This window comes from Balaenoptera musculus, chromosome 4 (assembly GCF_009873245.2).
Source record: "Balaenoptera musculus isolate JJ_BM4_2016_0621 chromosome 4, mBalMus1.pri.v3, whole genome shotgun sequence".
Lineage (NCBI taxonomy): Eukaryota > Metazoa > Chordata > Mammalia > Artiodactyla > Balaenopteridae > Balaenoptera > Balaenoptera musculus.
Genome location: NC_045788.1, coordinates 83,734,308 through 83,754,211, shown reverse-complemented (window position 1 = coordinate 83,754,211; position 19,904 = coordinate 83,734,308). Strand labels below are relative to the sequence as shown.

The 19,904-nt window shown below is 35.3% G+C and overlaps 1 protein-coding gene across 1 annotated transcript in view; it reads right to left on the bottom strand.

The window, feature by feature from the left end:
- The window catches only part of ZBTB20 (zinc finger and BTB domain containing 20), a 785,132-nt gene that overhangs the window by 534,513 nt on the left and 230,715 nt on the right, over nt 1–19,904 (bottom strand). The window contains exon 4 of the mRNA XM_036849631.1: nt 12,797–12,842. The gene's annotated coding sequence lies outside the window, so the exon portion shown is untranslated. The remainder of the gene's footprint in view (nt 1–12,796; nt 12,843–19,904) is intronic.

The following is a 19,904-nucleotide window of genomic DNA, read 5'->3' as shown; positions in this document are numbered from 1 at the left end:
TTCTGATGTCCTATGAGCATACAATTATATTATCCAGAACAGAAGTGCACCAGCCAAGCTCCAACTTATAGGAATTGTTCAGTAGATAAGACAGGTCATAATTCATATAATTACTAATTATATATTTTTAAAATTCAAATTGTTGGCTTACTGAGTATTCGTAAAGAAAACACATCTGTAATATCCCACAATCATGAGGTGGAAAGTACCAACAAATGTTTCTAATTCTATTCCAATTCTTTTTGGACTGTCTTTACTCTCCACTGCCTCTATTTACTATCACCCTAATAATACTCCTTACTTACATTTTCAACATAAAAACATTTCAACACTTTGGGAATCAACTTGGGAGAAGTAGAAAGAATGCAGGTATTTCACCTGAATAGGGCTGAGCTGAAATTCTGTCTCAGACACTTGCTGGCTCTATAAAGTTAGAAGTTAACTTCTCTGAGCTGAGCGTTGCTTTCTCAGTCTGGTCCTGGATACTCATGACTTCCAGTTACCACTTAATGGAGGTGTATTTTTATATACAGCCAGATTCATAACTGTCTAGTAAGCACCTTGCCTATGCTAAATATAAAGATTATCGCATGGTTTCAACAAACTATTACTCAGCACAATGCTTTTGTCACTCTATGACACTAAATTTCAGGTGCATACTTGGCTTATAATATCTGGAGATCATTATGAAAAAATTATGTAACTCATAATCTAGGTCATGAGTAAAGTTATTTGAAAATACCATGGACAATAAAAGTACATTTTGTATCTCAATATACATGGATTCACAGAAAAGTTGGATGATATCAAAGTCAGTTTTTAATTTTGCACTGCATCTGTGGAGTAACTGTAACCCTGCTGATTACCTGTTCTATGCCTTAAGTTCAGCATCTATAATGAAGAGGAAGTTTCAGTAGTTTAAGAATATGAAAGAAAATGACTCATAATTCAACTACATCCATAAAAAATGCCAAGGTTTTAAGGCAGCAAGTATTCTACAAATGCTGAACGGATAAACTTTATCAACTACAGAGGAGAGAAAGGATTAATGTGTGAGTGTGTAAATAAGCCTTCCATAGTTATTTACTACAGAAACTTTAAGTTATACTGTATAGTATGTTGAATATGTCCTCCAAATTTTCATGTCTACCTACCTGGGACCTCAGAATCTGATATTATTGGGAAATGGGGTCTTTGCAGATATAACTAGTTAAAGATCTTGAGATGAAATCATCTTAGATTTAAGGTGAGCCCCAAATCCAATGACTGGTGTCCTTATAAGAAGAGGAGAGAACAGAGACACACACAGAAGGGGAGGCCATATGAAGATGGAAGCAGAGTTTGAAGTTATGCTGACAAAAGCCAAGGGACATTTGGGGCCACCAAACACTGGAAGAGGCAAGAAAAATTCTCACCTAGGGTCTTCAGAGGAATTGTGGCCCTGCTGTACCTTGATTTTGGACTTCTGGCCTTCAAAACTGTGAGAGGACAAATTTCTGTTGTTTAAAGCCACTCACTTTGTGGCAATTTGTTACAGCAGCCCTAGGAAGCTAATACACTTTCTCTGTGCTTTCCAGGTCTAAAACAGTAAAAGAGGGTTCAGCAGTTTCATAAGTGTAAATGGTGACCTTGAAGTCCCTAGCTGACAGGAGCATCCAAGGACAAAGAGAGATCAATGAGAAAACTTAGTGGGAGGTTATAATGATGCTTGCTAGTAGTAGTAAGTCAACCTTTAAAAGTGATAAACTGTTTTCTACTTGGAGTTGTTCCCTCTTAAATCCCATAAATAGATGTCATCTAAAAGTGATATAAACTCTTCTAATCCCTTACTTTCAAGAAAGCCAGAAACTAGTCTTAAACAGATGTTAGTCATTTTTTTTAATTATGAGATTTATATTTTTAAAAATCTCAAGTACCATATTGACATAAATAATTAATAAATATTTTATGACAATACATGATCAATAGCAAAGGTATCCTTGAAATCACTTAATTGGACATGATTTAAATCAGTCATCAAATGAAAAGTTATTTATGTTTTTGAAGAACATAAATGCAGAAAGTAAATATACCTATTTTTGATCAATGGGAAGTTAAATATAGTATCGAATGACAAATTTACAGGGGGAAAATCAATTTTCTTATAGCCGAGGGTATATTCTATTCTGACACTGGCAAAGACTCTAATAAGTATACATTGCTTTGCTTGAGGCATCAGACCAGCATGATTGAAGAGTATGTTTGAAATATCTCATAATATCCAAAATTAACCATTTATTAAAGTAATATTGAACTCAGTTACCCTATTTGCTACATAAAACTAACACATTATAAAAGCAACATTTTTAGTTAATTTTCAGCTTATCTACTTTTTTCTGTACATATCATTATACATCTATACTTACTTAAATCTCAAAATTCAGAAGACTGTAACTCATTTACATGTTTTTATCTTAAAAAGCCATGATGTTTAGTACAATCCTATTTTGATGTTCTTAACAAAAAATGAGAATAGTAAATAATGTGAAAAGTTTAAATACTTTAAAGAAAATATATTTTGAGAGATGAAAGCTTTATTCACACATTTTTACCCTAAAAATACAGGGATGCATATACTTAGAAAATTAGAAATTATTTTGATAAATTTCCTTAAAGACCCTCAAAATCATAAGGATGATAAAAGCATTCATCATTAAACATTACATGTTCAAAGAAGGAACTGTTGAAGGGATTATCTTTCTAGGAAATGGCAAACATCAATTATTTTTTTTTAACCTAAGAGATGTGTACTAATCACTAACTATTAGTAAACTAAATTGTTTCTGCAGGTAATATATATTAGTTAGCCAATCTTCTGATCAACCTTCTAGTCACCAAATATTCTAAAGGTAGAAATAAATGGTTCTTACAACTCAGAGATGAGCCTATTTATATTTGAATTGTTTTAGGAGGCGTTGGTCTCCCAAGACTTTATAAGTTCAGTAAGATGTAGATGATTATGGTTTCCACATAATCAAGTGGAGAATGAATATAGTTATGTCAATAGCTAGAATGATTTGCATTGAATAAATGAATGAATGAATGAATAAAACAAAATGTGATGTTTAAAATGAATCGGTATGAAACACTCTATAAATTATTAATATTAAATCATTGTTACAGATGAAAGAAAATTGTTATTGAGAAGCAAATGATTCGGCAGTATTAGTAATGACTAGGTTATAGAGTATTTCTTAAATTCTTATTTCTTTTTAGATAAGTGTAATGTTCTATTTAAAGTGCACAATAAATCTGTGAATAAGTCCTATGTTTCATGTTATTTCAAGGCCTAGCTCAAGTCCTGTGTTTTACTTGCAGCTCACTGAGCTCTTATTTCCACTGAATATCTTTAATATTTACTTAATGATTTGTTCAGCGATGACAGATGGGTTTCATCTTAAATCAACTGCCATCAATTTGTAATGGTTAGCTGAAGTGTCATCTTCAGGAGAATTCCTAGATGAAGTTCTGGTTTAGTGGCAGAGAGAACCATGATGGATTAGTGAGGTCCTTCATGGGCAATGAAGGGGAGTAGGGGGACATTGGGTCTAGAGCCTTCATTTGACAGCAAGAGTGCTGATATTTTTACTTTTATAGGATTTATTTTTTACCAAATCCAGGTCTAGAGCATGCATTTAATACTGAGAGTGTCTTACTTTAATTTATATCGTGTCCCTTCAAGTATACTATAAGATTCTTAGAGTCAAAGACCATATATAGTTTTTTTATGTCCATAGCATCCAGTCATGCCTTGCAAAATCTGCTGATGATAACAAAATGACTTTTTTTAGAATTCACTCTCATTACTATTATTCATAAACTCAATAATCTCAAAAGATTATCAACATTAAACCATTTTTAAGGAAACTTTACTACATAAACTGTGAATTTTAGGTAAATGTGTTGTCTTTATCATCTCCAGGTTCAAATTAAACATCAGTAGATTGGTAATATTTAAGAATGAAATATATGCCTGCCAAATAATATGTTGTTCCAATAATGGAACAAACAGAAGATAAAGAAAATAAGCATTTTAAAAATGGATTTAAGCCGTTTAAAAAAATTCTAAATATTTAAAATATGTTTTATGTATTTAGTAGGTCCTAGAATTTTTATCCCTTTTTTAGTAGCCTGCATCTTTTTGCACCTAGTAAGTGTTGAAGAAATCCATGTCGATTAGTTTAGAGTTACATTAGAGAAATAGCTCCATTTTATATTCCCTCCTGCTAAGCAAATGTATTTATTATATTCCATAACAGTTCACAGTTTGTTATACATTAACTGCTCATTCTCTGTGCCAATAAGACTGTGCTGGAACAGCAAATGAATTTGGTACGTTCATCTGAATGATTCTGCAAACCACAGGCTACCCAGTTGTCTAATGATAAGAGAGCCCCAAAGCCACCTGATCACCGTTATACTCCCTTATATTTTTGGACTAGCATGGTCAATACTGTCAGGATCTCAACACTGAGAAGAATGAGAAGGAAAAGTTTACCTCAGACATAATCATGAAAAGGGGCTTTATTAATTCAGGCACCAATGGTGATATGGCTAGACTGGAAGGAGAATGGAATATAGCATTTGAAGTGCTTTATCTGCTCCAAGACCAATGCTGGTTTTGGCACTTCTTTCACTCTAGTGAGTTGCAAAAAAACAAGCAGGTGCTAGCAATCTGAGAGACCACATGCCAGCTACAGCTGCTTCAAACTGATTCAATTACATCTGCCTGAATAGTCCCAGGACATCAAACCAGTTGAAGAGATCCGTAGGTTGCAAGGAGACCTAGTCTATCCTGAGACAACCACCTGCAAATCTCCACGTTTGGATAAAAGTGATCATTCTATCGCCAGGCACAGGAAAAAAGACCGGAGTGGGAGGGAGGGGGAATGTGATTTTAATTCACTTTAAAATTAAAAATTGGTTGGAGAGAGCATAAAATGTCTCTTTGAATTTTCATGTCTAAAATCTGAGAGTAGCTGAGGTCTTAAGGATACTTTGAAACAGCCTGATTTTGTGATAACATTTCCCAAATCATTGGGTACAGCACATTTACAGAACATGCTCTTGGGATCCGGACTTCGCTCCAAACCTTGTTTGTACAAAAAGGGGCCAAGCAGCTGGGAAATTCTGGAGTGGAGTGTGTCCTCATTAGTTTCCATCTGCCACCAGAACTCAGCTCATGGCAAGTCTGGCTAAGTCCTGGTGTACTCAGGTCCAAATGTGGGTCAGTTTTAATTACACTATACAGAATCCAGTGTGCAGTTTTTAAATCCTTATTATACAGCACAGAGGAATGGGCAGTTCTCCAGCTAATCAATTTTTTAAAAGTACATATATAAAACTTTTAAACCAGGCTAGACAGACAGTGGATGGAAAAAAGTCTTATAAATGAGTACAAGGGTTACTTAAGACAATTATTAGTGAAATTGGGTCATGAGCAAGTCTGCTTTAAAACTTCAAAGTGAGAACAAACTGTTCCAATGGTAAGATAGAAAACTTAAAATAAGGTGCACAATGCCCCTTGCTCCTCAGTGTGAATGAGTAACAACAAGGCTGTGACCAGTTTATAGTAAATACCTATGGCAGCACTGGCTTTCATGTAGCAGAGATATTTCTTATTTTGTTATTCTTTACACTTACTCCCTTTCAAGGAATAACTCATGGCAGGGATTGTAAAAAAGGAAAAAAAATCACAAACTACCTGTTAAGACTGAAAACAAAGATGAAAGAGAGGAGCGAGAGAAAGAGAAGGAGAGCAGAGTACACATGTGTTGAGAAGCAGACTCTGAGCATGACTTGGCTCTCAATGCCATCCACACAAACTGGGGCCAGAATCAACCCACGCAGTTCATGTTCAGACTCCATCCTGTCCGAAAGCTTCATCAGGTGCAGAAGAGCTAAAACACTAAGCCTTCAAAGACAAGTGTCAGCAAAAAATTCAGGAGTGAAGATGTAGGCAGTCAATGTTGGGCATTTATACGATAGAATAATGCACCATTTTTTGATGGATAAAATGTCCTTTGGCACAAGCTCTAATGCCCAAAAAATAAAATAAACGTTAAATGCTCGAAGTATTTTGGGGGCTTTTGACTGAGTTGTTATGAAACTTACCCATTAAAAAGGCAGAATTGAATTCTGGGTTCAAATACTAGCGTTTAACATTTACTGGCTGTATGATAAATTTGGAAAATTGGACAAATTTGGACAAATTGCTTATTCTTTCTGAGTGTAAGTTCTTTTTCACCTGTAAAATGGGGAAAATAACATCTACCTAATAGATTGTTGTAAAGATTATCAATAATAATATATATACAAACATCCCTCTGGAATATAAAAGTCACTCAGTAAATGTTAACTATTTTAACCCAACTGTTATGAGTTGAATCATGGCCCCCCCAAAAAAAAATATATGTTAGAGTCCTAACTCCAGTACCTCAAAATGTGACCTTATTTGCAGATAGGGTCTTTAGGAAGTAACCAAGTTAAAATGAGATAATAATTGAAGGCTCTAATCCAAGATGACTGATATCCTTATAAAAAAGGGAAATTTAGGCACAGAGACAGATATGCATAGAGAGAAGACAACGTGAAGAGACATTGGGAGAAGATGGACATCTACAAGCCAAGGAGAGAGGCCTAGAACAGATCTTTCCCTCACAGCCCTCAGAAAGAACCAACTCTGCCAAAACTTTGATCTCAGGCTTCCAGAGTGAGAAAACTTCTATTGTTTAAGCTGCCCAGTTTGTGATACTTTGTTAACAGCAGCCCTAGCAAACTAATACCCAACTAAATAAAAATTTCCTTAAGCATTAAGGTTTACCTTGACTCATCATAGTCAAAACTGTACACTTGACAATAGGCAAGTCAACTTTATTAACTCTACTGAATAATGGTCTATTTCATATATTATCTAGTGCCTTTTCCCTTATTTCTTTTCTGATTGCTGTTCAGGAAGATACTGCTGCAATATAAAGAGCCTGGTAGGGGGAAAAAAAAAACCAACTTGTTTACTATAATTAAGATTATCTAGTTTTTATTAGAGATAAGGGAAAATCATACATACAAATTCACAAATCCACTTTTCTTATCAAGACATTTTACTACACAAATTTCCTTTTTGAGAGAAAAAGAAAGCCTTATAAAGCCTTTACTCATTGCCAACTCTGCTCACTAAACCTGTGGCTGCTTAGATTGTGAAAACCTTGCCAACAGAACCACCTTCAGTTCACTAGGATGCATGTAAGAGTACATGGTTTAATTAGCAAGTATGGGTTCTTCATTGTTTACGAGATTAGTTTTAAGGGTATCTGACTTTCAAAAGAGGGGTGAAGTTGCCCAGGAGTTGTATTAGCAGCCCTTTCATTGAAAGGCACACTTCCATAATCAACAGACATTTAAGTGGATGTGATTATCTTCATCTTGAGCTTTTCTTTAAACAGCCCCAGCTTCTACAGACATGTAGCATGTTCAGTTAGAAATGGTGAGTCTGGGACTTGCCTGGTGGTGCAGTGGTTAAGAATCTGCCTGCCAGTGCAAGGGACACGGGTTTGATCCCTGGTCCGGGAAGATCCCACATGCCGCAGAGCAGCTAAGCCCGTGCGCCACAACTACTGAGCCTGCGCTCTAGAGCCTGCGAGCCACAACTACTGAAGCCCGTGCACCTAGAGCCCGTGCTCCACAACAAAGAGAAGCCACCACAATGAGAAGCCCACACACCGCAACGAAGAGTAGCCCTCGCTCGTCACAACTAGAGAAAGCCCGCGTGCAGCGATGAAGACCCAACGCAGCGAAACATACATACATACATACATACATACATAAATTTATTAAAAAAAGAAAAAAGAAATGGTGACTCTAACCAAGATGAACTGAGATACTCAACTGCAATCATCAAAGGCATAACTTTGCCAAAATTAACTTTCTTAATGAGTGAATCCTATACTTCCTCCAAATTCCTATACTGCCTATCATAACAACTTTTATATTTTAACAAGGGGAGAGAAAAGAATATTTATGAAATACTAGTGTGTATTATGCACTAAATAAAGTATTTTGTATACCTAATCGACTTTAATCTTCACATCTATCGTTGAAAAGGTAGACATTGTTACCACCAAATTTTAGATAAGAAAACTCGAGTGTTAGCAAGGTTAGACAACCTCGATCAGGTCACACAGCTACTGAACTGTGGAACTGGAATTCAGTGAAGGTCATTTGAACGTCAAAGCTCCTAAGTTCAAAGTCAGGCAAGAGATTTAGAATCCAGATACCCTAACATATCACTGACTTTTAAGATGCTGATTTATTTAAGGTATCCGCAGTCTCCTTTAAATCATCTGAAGTCACTGAGATAGTAGATGTCCTGGTAAACTTGACTCAGTTTATTCTCCTTAAGGAGAAACCAGTTATTCACAAACACAAACTAAAAGGCTTCAATCAATTTAGATGAAATTAACCCCTTTATGAGAAAACCTGAAGGTCTTTTAGATTCACTGCAGTGATAGCTTGTCTTGTGGTTAGTATTCCAACAACTTGATATAGTCCATTTACTTCCTGGAGATAAGGAATCAACTCTCCAATCACTAGTAGAAAAAAAATTAACGCTAATATTTTTCTATATGAGGTATCTTACACTAGACCAAGAATCCTGAGTTTTGGTTTCAAATTCTTACATCTCTCACCTACTATACTGTATAACCCTGACAAGTACATAAACTTTTCTGAGCTTATTTTCTCACCATGGATAAAACAAAGATATTAAATAGTTGACCATTAAGGTCCCTTCAAGTTCTAACACTATGTGATTTTTAGGACTTCTTCTAAATCCCTAGAAGCAGAGGTAACTAGAGAGAACCTTTACGACAATCAATGTGACAGTGTCCAGACCAGGGTACCTGCTCTCGGGCAAGTAGAGGGTCTTTCTTCAGCATCTAAATTGTAGTAGTGGTGGTGGTGGTGCTAGAAATAAAAGTAGTATAGCTAAGATTTATTGAGCACTTGCTACATGCTAACCACTGGACTGTACGTGTCCACGTACACGTGAATTGTACGTGTATTATGTTATATTTAACTCAACACAGCAATACATAAGGTAGATACTATTATTTTTCCAATTTTCCAAAGAAGTAACAAAGGAACAGAAAAATTAGGTAACTTGTCTGGGTCCATACTAATAATAAGTGGTGAAGACAAAAGGAGTTCTGCTGACATATTTTTGTTTCCTACTAGCCTGTATGCTCTTTGAGGGCAAAGACTTTATCTATTTAGCCTAGCTCAGGGTCTAGCAAATAGTAGGTATTCATTATTGTGTGGAATAAAAGTAAGGAAGGAAATGAGGAAGGGAGGGAGGAAAAGAAGGGGAGAAAGAAAGAAATTATATCTAGACATGCTATGTTCTCAATAAATATTGATTTTCTTCCTTTATTTCTTTAACCCTGAAATCACAGGGAAATCTGCATTTATGCTCAGGAATCCTAGGTGATTTCTCCCTCCTGGGTATTCCATACTGTAATTTCTCGTACAAGTCACTGAAGCATTTGCTATCATCTGGTTTAGTATTCTAGCTAATACATGTTCTTGGTTCATCTCTTAATTTCTAATGTTAGCCTAACAGAGGATATAGTTGATTCTACCAAACTAAGTTTCTGGAAAAAAAAATAATGTCCCTGATATTGGCCTCTCACCCACCGGTGTAAACTAAGGTGAAAGAAAAACTGTTCCCAGAGGAAAGATACTTCCAAGCTTAATAGTACCCATGAATATCATCAACCAGTGGTACTAAAATTTGAGAAGTCTAAACAAGATGTTTTGATGCAATAGATACTGGCTCACTTTGCTACCTCTGCCGTTGTTATGTGACTGCCTCATGCCATACAAAATGGAACTTGAGAGGGGTCTATCTAAAGCAGGTCGTAACTCACACTATTTTGACTCTACCTCTGCTTGGCTTCATATCTACTTATTTACAGTTAGAATTCAATAAATAATAGAAACCATAATTATAAACATGTATACAGCAAACACAAGGCCCATTACTTCTGTTTAGCAAAACAGAATTTTTTTAATATGATCTAATATTACCAGGCCATAAGTCAACACACAGCTTATTTTTGTGTTTTCAATGAGATAGAGTTAGGGTGGGGGTAGGGGGTTTGGGGGAGAAAGTGATTGCTCAGGAAACTCATGGCACTGCTCACATAACACAGAGATTTATTTATTCCTATACTGAAAATATTTCCAAGGTGACAAGTGACTTAGTCATTGAATGCCTCAGCATTGTGCATAAAATAGGGATAATATAAAGACTTTTCCCTTTTTTATAACAAAGTGAATCAGCTATACATATATATATATATCCCCATATCTCCTCCCTCTTGCATCTCCCTCCTGCCCTCCCTATCCCACCCCTCTAGGTGGTCAGAAAGCACCAAGCAGAAACTAACACACCATTGTAAAGCAATTATACTCCAATAAAGATGTTAAAAATAATAAATAAATAAATAAATAAGAGTGGGGGAAAAAAAAATATTTTCTAGACCCGGGGGGACTGGCCAGGTCCCCAGGGCTCAAGAAATTCTAAGACCCACTCCCTTTCTTACTGTAAAAAAAAAAAAAGACTTTCTCATAGTCAGCAAAATGAATACAAAGCACATTGCAAATAGTGTTATGGCAATTCTTGATTGTGACGAGGATCAATTCTTACATATTCATTTCTCATTTTAAGGACAGAATTTATCAGTATTCTCATCTCCGTCTCATCAGCAGTATGAGAACTGAAGGAAGTCCATCAGGACCATCCACAATATACAACAAGTAACAAGTTTCTAGGACTCTTTATCCCTCCAGACATGTTTTATTCATACATGCATTCATTCAACATTTACTGACCACCTACTATGTACAAGGCATTGTATTAAGAGTCTGTGGACAACCGTATATTTAGCTCAGTACCGATGTTTCCTACTCCCAAAGAGGTCAGTTAAATTCATATTATGGTAGTTTAAAAAAAACAGATTTAAATGGGTCAATAAAAGGAGAAGATACACAAGCTCTAAGATTTTATGTTACTAAATACTGATGGAAACTCCTTAGCATTTTTTTACTGAAGCATTTTTAGGAAGAATAATGCAGGTTATTAGAGTAAGTTTTCAATACTGGGAATTGGGTACAACCAAATAAATTATTCAATTAAATACTTTGTTTATTGAGTTGCGACTTTAAAAAAAATTATTTATTTATTTATTTTGTCTGTGCCGGGTCGTAGTTGCAGCACACGGGATCTTTTAGTTGCGGCATGCATGCGGGATCTAATTCCCGGACCAGGGATGGAACCCGGGCCCCCTGCATTGGGAATGCCTAGTCTTACCCACTGGACCACCAGGGAAGACCTGAGTTCCCACTTTTTATATTATATTTATAGAACTTTACTTAACTAGTATAAGATATACTCTGTAGTAGCTTGTCTTTATTAAAAATACAGATATTTGTCAGAAAATATATAGAGTTATTACCCAAAAGAAACTTAACATCACTAACAGCAACACTTAGGGAAAAATATCAGATGACTAGGATTTGACAGAAATAAAGGATGATATTCCAGCCTTAAAATTTACATCTGGATTTTAGCCCCTTTTCTAAGATTATTATTTAATTGTTGCTTTTTTTTTTCTCTCATTTCCACCCTACTGCAACAGAGGCACATGCACAAATCAAGAAATCATCTTACAATATACACTTAAATTTTCTGAATATGCCCCATGTGTCCACTAATAGCCAAATGCTTTCAAATCTGTTCAGCTAAATGGATCAATAACTACATCCAGCCTCACATAGTGGGGTTGCCAACATAGTGAAACTGAGCCAAACAGAAAGTGTCTCTATGAGGACAAAAATTATTATCAACCCAGTTATCTTGAGAGATCCACTCTCTCCAGGTATCCTTTAAAGAAGTTAACATAAACATTATCTAGGGCAGTCAATAGCTGCTAAAAAAATATTTGAGACTGAGAACGAAGAATTTGGATAAAATATTTGGGAGCTAAAATCAGTGAGTTTTATAATAAACCAATGTAATAGTTCAAGGTCTACATCAAGTAAGAATCTTTCAAACTCAAAGTACACAAAATACGTAACAGCACAAGCAAACTGCTAACAAGCTTCTCTGTGCGCTCAATCTTACGACACAGCTGCAAGCAACAACTGAGCAGGTGCAACCAAGCTTTTGAGAATTCCTGCCTGTTGCCCAGGAACCACAACACCACACAGTTGAGATTTTTAAACAGGTGCAAACATTTTTTTCCCGTTACTCTAGTGCTTGAGACAGTGAAGCAGACATCTGCAACTACTCCTTACCTAAAGCAACCACCACAGAAAATAAAAAGCAGCACAAAAAGTTTGAAAATAAAACAACAGTGTCAAAAACAGTGGTTTTGCAATAGTCTCTGACTGCACGTCAGGAGTTGCTTTAATAGTACTGTTCCATAAAACACTCTCTAATCTCTCCACAAGATGAATGCTTTGTAATTAAAATTATTCTGCTTCATCAAATCTTAGAAATGTTTATTTGATTCTTACAATAGAGTGAAATGCAAGGTATGTGTAAAATGTACTATCCTTTGACGCTGTCAATATTTGTAAGTACTCAAAAATTAATTTTCACATTATGAAATCTGTAAGCAATTTTAATACCCCAAATTTTAATAACTTGCCAGTTAATATACAGATTAATATAACTATAGGTAATTCATATACGTACCTGTGCAGCTATGGGGCACAAACAGACTTGCAATTTATCAGGTACTCTGAAATGTAAAACAAATATATTTTTTAAGTAAAAATTATTTTCTAAGTGCAGCCACTATTTATGCTGAGACAATTTCTTCAGAGAAGTAGAAAAAACTGCAGTTCTTAAATAGGTGGGTTATTTTATATCTATATTTTCCCCATATGATATCTCAGTTCACCCTAAATTCATGTGTGAACTATATACACACAGAGCATCCCGGAGCAGTGTGATCAAAAACAAGTACCATGGCCTCTGAAAGGAAAATGCTTTCACTAGAGAATGAGACAAACATTTAAAAATGGTTTTTTTCTTTGGTATTCTTCCAAGGCTATTGCTTTCCTAATACAAATATGACTGCCATTCTATAAAATGAAACCACTCAGATTCATCTCCACTCAGTTTGGATTTGTGTGGAAGAAAGATGCTTTTGTAGAGCTCCACAAAAATGCATAATTAAATAAAAGTAAACTCTATGTTCATTAACTTCAAATTACAACAGCAAATAGAAATGATATTGATCACTACAAGAGAGAATGCTAAAGCCACACTAGATGTGATGCCTTGACGTAACACTCTTTGAGATAACTGCCAATGAAGTAGGTATTGATAAAGAAGTCCAGCTTAAACAAAGTATGCACAGTTCACAATTAGACCCGAAAAATATTTGCATGTAAGTGGAAACTGTATTGCAAAATGTAGCCTCTGAACTACTGTGACCCTTAAACATATTTCATAATTCTCTCTGAAAGCAAACTAAAATACTTATTTTATATACTTCTGAACATAGTTGATGATAGTAACATATTAAAGTCATTATATCTAGTTGATAATACTTGCTTAAAAGTGTGTAGAAGAAATAATTTTGATGATGACTCAATGAAACACTTCGTCATACACTTCTGATAGGAGTGTGAATTGCTAAAAATTTTCAGGAAAACTATTGAGTAATATGATCAAGAACTTAAAGTTCAGAATCTTTACTCAGTAGTTTTAATTCTAGGAATGTATCTTACATAACTGAAAACCAACAGAGATTTATGTTAAAAAGGTAATTTGTATGATAGCGAAAAACTGAAACTAACCTAAATGTCCAACAGTAGAAAAATAAATAAAGCATAGCACATCCATATAAAGAAATATTTTTAAACAATCCACAAGGTAGCTTGTGGTACTATAATGTTTTATAAATATATAGAGTACCAACTGAATGGACATAATGAAATTGTGCAGCTGAGAGAAAAAAAACTACAAAGAACACACAAAAATATTGAGTGATTATATCTGGATAATAAGATTATGCATGTTTTTAATTTTTTCTTTTTACTTTCATATATAGTTAATCTCTATGATAAACATTACTTTTATAATAAGAAAAATATTAGTTGTCGGGGGGGTAAGGGAAAAATGTTTTAGAGTGCCATATGGAAGTGATAAATCTAACCTTCGTAAGTAAAATAAATTAATTCAGTCACGCATAAAATCCACTAAGTATACCTACAGTGAGAAACTCATCCTTACTGGTTCCTCATAGGGGTATAGCCAGGGTCTCTTTTATCCCACTGCTTTAGAATCTAAACCAGTAATTCAATAACACATTTTTAATTGTCTTAGTAAAACTTCCTTAATTATGCAGAGTGAAATGATGGCAAGAACAATTTAGGACTACAAATCTGTTCAACCTATTACAAACTAATTTGTTCAATAAGTCAACAGTATATAGTGAGCATCTATTGCATTCAAAGTGTTGTTCAGCATTATGATATTCTAAAAGACAAATTAGGAAACATCTTACCTTCATAGAACTAACAATTTAAAAGTGCTGGGCTTCCCTGGTGGCACAGTGGTTAAGAATCCGCCTGCCAATACAGGGGACATGGGTTCGATCTGGGAAGATCCCACATGCCGCGGAGCAAATAAGCCCATGCGCCACAACTACTGAGCCCGCACGCTGCAACTACTGAAGCCAGTGCGCCTAGAGCCCGTGCTCCGCAACGAGAGAAGCCACTGCAATGAGAAGCCCGTGTGCAGCAACGAAGAGTAGCCCCCGCTTGCTGTGAGTAGAGAAAGCCTACGCGCAGCAACGGAGACCCAACGCAGCCAAAAAAAAAAAATTTTTTTTTTAATTAAAAAAAAAAGATTAAAAAAAATAAAAAAGTGCTGAAAAGTATGTACATAATACCTTCCTATTAATTTTGCTGTGAATCCAAAACTGATCTAAAAAAATAGTCTTAAAAAACAAACAACAAAAAACTAAACAAAAAATATGTACATACAGCTCACATAAAGATGTAAACACAATACATACAGCTTAAGGCATTTGTGACAGATCTGTGCACTTTAAACTAAGAAAACACATATCAGGTTTTTTTTTTTTTTGTATTATTGAGCAAAAACGGATATTTACATAACACTCAACAAAATTCTTAAGTACGTGAATGTGTATCACTTATAAAATGCCCTAATAAATTACTATAAGTATGTATTTTTTATCCGTATGTAGTCTACTGTTTATTAATAGAGTTATATAATAGGAAACCAGGTATGAAAGAATACTGAGTCAATCTCAGATACCAGATGCATAAGATTGTCTCAGATTACCTAAAGCCACATAAACATATGCACAGTTATTAACAGGATATAGTTATTTATTGTCAACCAAAGTAAATAAATGAATTACTTGCTAACCTTGCCAAAGACGCTGCTATAACACCACCTCCAGGGAAAGAAAAGAAGGTAAGGGTGGATAGACGAGTGCTGAGGGGATCTCTAAGAACCAAAGGGGGTGGTGGTGGTGACGGTGGTGGTGGATGTGAACCATTTTTGTTGTGCAGATAAAATAATGCAGCACAGAGTTTCTCTCAATGACAGTTCAGTTTCCTGGTGGCCTGTAACCCATAACCAGCATTTGCCTCTCTGAAGCTAGTGTCACACGATGGTTCTGAGGTTCAGTCAATGGGGTCAGCCTGTTTGAGGCAGTGCCAAGCGGTAAGAGAAGCTATTCAAGTGATCAATGATCTGTGGGTTGGAGACAGCAGCAGAGTTATATGAGGTAGGGTGGTGGTTAAGTGATTAGCTTTTGCAATCAGAGAAACCTGGTTTCAAGTTCTAGATCTCTCTTTTCAATTGTGTGATCTTGAGTGAGTTACATTTTCCCTGTCTGTAAAATGATGATCATGTTACCTACCCTATAGGATTGTTTGTGCCTACTGCATGTTATAGGCATGTAAAGGAACTAGCACAGTACCTGCTATAAAGTAAACTTTGCTGAACAGAAGCTATTAGTACTGTCGTAGTTGTATGAGAAAAAGAGGGGATGTCTGTACCTTTAAGCTAAAGAGCTAAGCTAACGAAGGAGGAAGGAGATAGAAAGACAACTTGCTCAGGATATCACTCTATATTCCACAGCTCATCCAAGAGCCAGTCATGTGCTGGATGTTCACAGAGCATCTCTGAATCAGGAAACACTATAACAATATTAACAGCCAGGATAAGCAACCCTAACCTGCATTTTAAAGCACCATTTCTATCACTGAAGGGGAAGGCAGTAGGATCTAAGTAATACGTGCAGCAATACTGCCCATTTTCCTGAATGAAAAATGAAAGATCATTGTCTATACCTAATTGAAACAATCAGGAAATGGAAATATAAGGACAAAAGTGAACATAATTATGCAACTGGAATCAGGACCAGGTGTTGTAGACTCCTTAACGAGCACACGTGAGCAGTATCACTTTTTTATGTATTCTAAAGAGACCCTGCAAATGACCTGAGCTCACATATAACACAATGTTTGCAAATATAAGTAAAAAAATATCACAGTGGGTTTTTCTCTCAGGGCTTGAAATACACAAATGAATACATACTGATGTTGTTCTAGACCTTATTTCTGTTTTGATTTGGAGGACAGCACAAATTCAGAATTGTTACATGGTATCTTTAGAATCCACTGCAGTTTATATAATCCCTAGAATTGTCTGGGTCATATGAGGGTGAAGGTACTATCAGTACCATTCCAGATGGAGATATACTATAGAGGATTTTTTTAAAGTTCTTTTTACTTCTAGGTTGGCACAGCTGTGTTCCCCAGTGGGAACTGAATAGGTCCAACTATATGTTGTGAAGTGCAAGAAAGTTTATCTTCCCTTCATACTGGATGGGCCTGAGGCATTAATAAATCTAATACCTAATTCACTTAGGACACTGAAAAGGGCCTCGGCTGGGTCTGCAGGAGCAATGGCTCCATAAAAGAGCTCTGAACCTAAATTTAGACTAAAAAACATTTCCCCCATGACTAAGCATTCTTAGGAATATTTAGTGCTTTATATTTTAAATTTTACCTATTTTGAGAAAAGACACTATGTAATCCAAAATACTTTTATTTACTATGTGTTTACTTCTTCCAGACCCACAACTAATCTGGGTGCTCTATCATTATTATATTATTATAAAATATAGATTTTAATGATCAATAAAGACAATTTACTTTTTTTTAAGTTGAGGTGCCCTAACTTCTGGAGTTTATCTGAACAGAAAGTCTATGAAGATTAAGAGAAATTATAATTTTAAAAGTAGGCTTGAAAAACTTTAGTTATGCTTATTTTTGTAAGTTACAGAGTTAGAGTTAGCCCTATCAGAAACAGGAAGAAAGAGAGGCAACAGTTATCTATTTATCAACCCTGTGAACTGGAAACAGATAAAGGGCAATAAGGAAGGAAAAGGAAATCATATGATAAACACCCGTTAACCCAAGGGCACAGTTGGTCTGCCTAGACCTTAGGTTAGACCAGCTCTAATAAAGCTACAGAATGTATGAAAAGCTAAGCTTATAAAATAATTCTATATTTAAATTTTCTATGACTATTGGCTACCATTTAAAATGAAACAATTTAATATCAAGTTTTATGTATAAACATGATGAATTTGAACTCTCCAGTAGAAACCTGATCCACAATACACTAAATGTTAATAACTCTATCTTATAAGTCACACTTCAGAGTGTATTAAAGAGAAAATAGTTTTTTAATAGATGATTTTTAAAAACTTAACTTCTTACCTTAAAGTTTAGGATCTAGTAAAGAAAATTAACAAAATTGGAATTTAGATAAATGTCAAGAATAATATTTTCAAAATATTCACAACCTGAAGCTACGACTATGGAAAGGATTTATTCTTATGAATGTGAAAATTCTACTGACTAGCTTGTACACATTCCTGGAGTCTTAATTTAAATATTACCTCCTCCAGAATCTGATGTCCTGTGCTTAATCTTGTCATAATAATCATCACACTGCATTGTAATTGTCTTTCACATAAGACTGTAAACATAGGAACAGAGGTTTTGTCTTATTCACCATTATGTCATTAGTCCCTAGTACAGTACCTAATGGATAAATAGTAGGTATGGGTTAAATATTGGGTAAAGGAATGTTGACTGAATTGTGTTATCATCTATTCCTGATGATTAAGAAAATTCACAATGCATTGAAAAATTAAAGAATTGCATTCCTAAACAAATTATTTTTCAATCTTTAAAGGACTAATCTTCCAACCTCTTTTCTTTTAGTTTTCCCTCTTACTTGTCCTCTTAATCAGTACAAAACTAGATGATCAGAATCTGAGTTTCAAATGTTAACAACAGATTAGAAAGCCTGGTTGGTTTGGCCCCAGGGTGGATAGGAGTCATCCAAATCTCGCTCTTTAGCAGACACCTGGTACGGTAGAAGTTGAGACACAGAGTTCCCTCAAAGAGTTCTGCAGTTCCTAACTGATTGTGTGGTTCTTCTAAGTCTCTGAGAGGCTAGATCTGACTACTGTTCCTGAGACAGATTCAACCATTATTTTATTCTTTTGTGGAATTCATTACAGTTTGAATTATCCATGTGGTTATTGGTTTATTTGTTTATTCTCTCTCTCCCTCACTAGGCTGTACACTCCATAGAGGCCACATTATTTTGTTCAGCACTCTATATCCAGGGTCTGGTTTAGTGCCTGACACACAATAAACACTCAATAAGTATTGGTCAGATGAGTAAATATGAGGTTTGGAGCAGCAGTTTTCAATCAAAAGAGGCTGTAAAATTAGATAGGTAACAGCTACCCCTACTGTTATTTGCTCTACATTCCAAGTCTATCTGTCACATGGAAGACTTGATGCTGTAGGTACTCTTTTATTATAAATTCTGTTCAATCAATGGCAAGTCCGGAAAACTTCAAAAGCAATACTAGGTAGGCTGTAGGCACAATGTCTAGACGAAGCAATGGAACCATTTCCAATTAGAAGTTTAGGGTTTGAATTCCAGCTTACTCAGTGTGTATCCTAGGGGAACTTACATAATCTCCCTAAATACTCAGTTTCATCTTATTTAAAATGGGGGCCTTTTATCTAACACGCAGAGTTTTTAATGGTGACTAAATGAGATTGTATATATGAAAGCAACTACTAGTATAATTCATGGTATTTAGGAGAAGGGGCTTACTACAAATTAGTTCTTTTGTGTTGGCCAGCCAGTGTCTGCAGCAAAATAGAGATATGATTTGACTAAAAGCTCAGGAGCAGACATTTTGGGTAGAGAAAAATGAAAGAAAAAGGATTCAAAGGCAAAACAAAAGTAAGTAGATATGAGAGACAATAAGTAAAAAAAAGCATAAGACAGAGCAGTAAGAACATAACAGCAGTTAGAAATGGAAAGACATTTTAACATGATAGAAAAATTGCCAAAAAAATCTATTAGCTTTTTCTTAGGTGACACAGCCTTCCCCACATATAAAATAATTGTTACCACTATAGTTAGGAGAAAAATCAACTGAAATGTACATTAAACACATATTAGAGATTTAACATTCTTCACTTGAGTTCACATACTGGAAACTCAGCCTGTGTAAATATAGCCATGAACTTTATTATTTACTGTGATAAGGTAATAGCATATCCTCCTCTGTGTACTACCTGCAGAGTTATAAAAGCCAAATGTGTACTAGCTCTTTAGGTACAATCACAAGGCATCAGAATGTAGAGTTAGGCCCTTTCTTTGCATTTTGTGATCATCATACAGTGGCTACCAAGATTGGAAGAGAAAC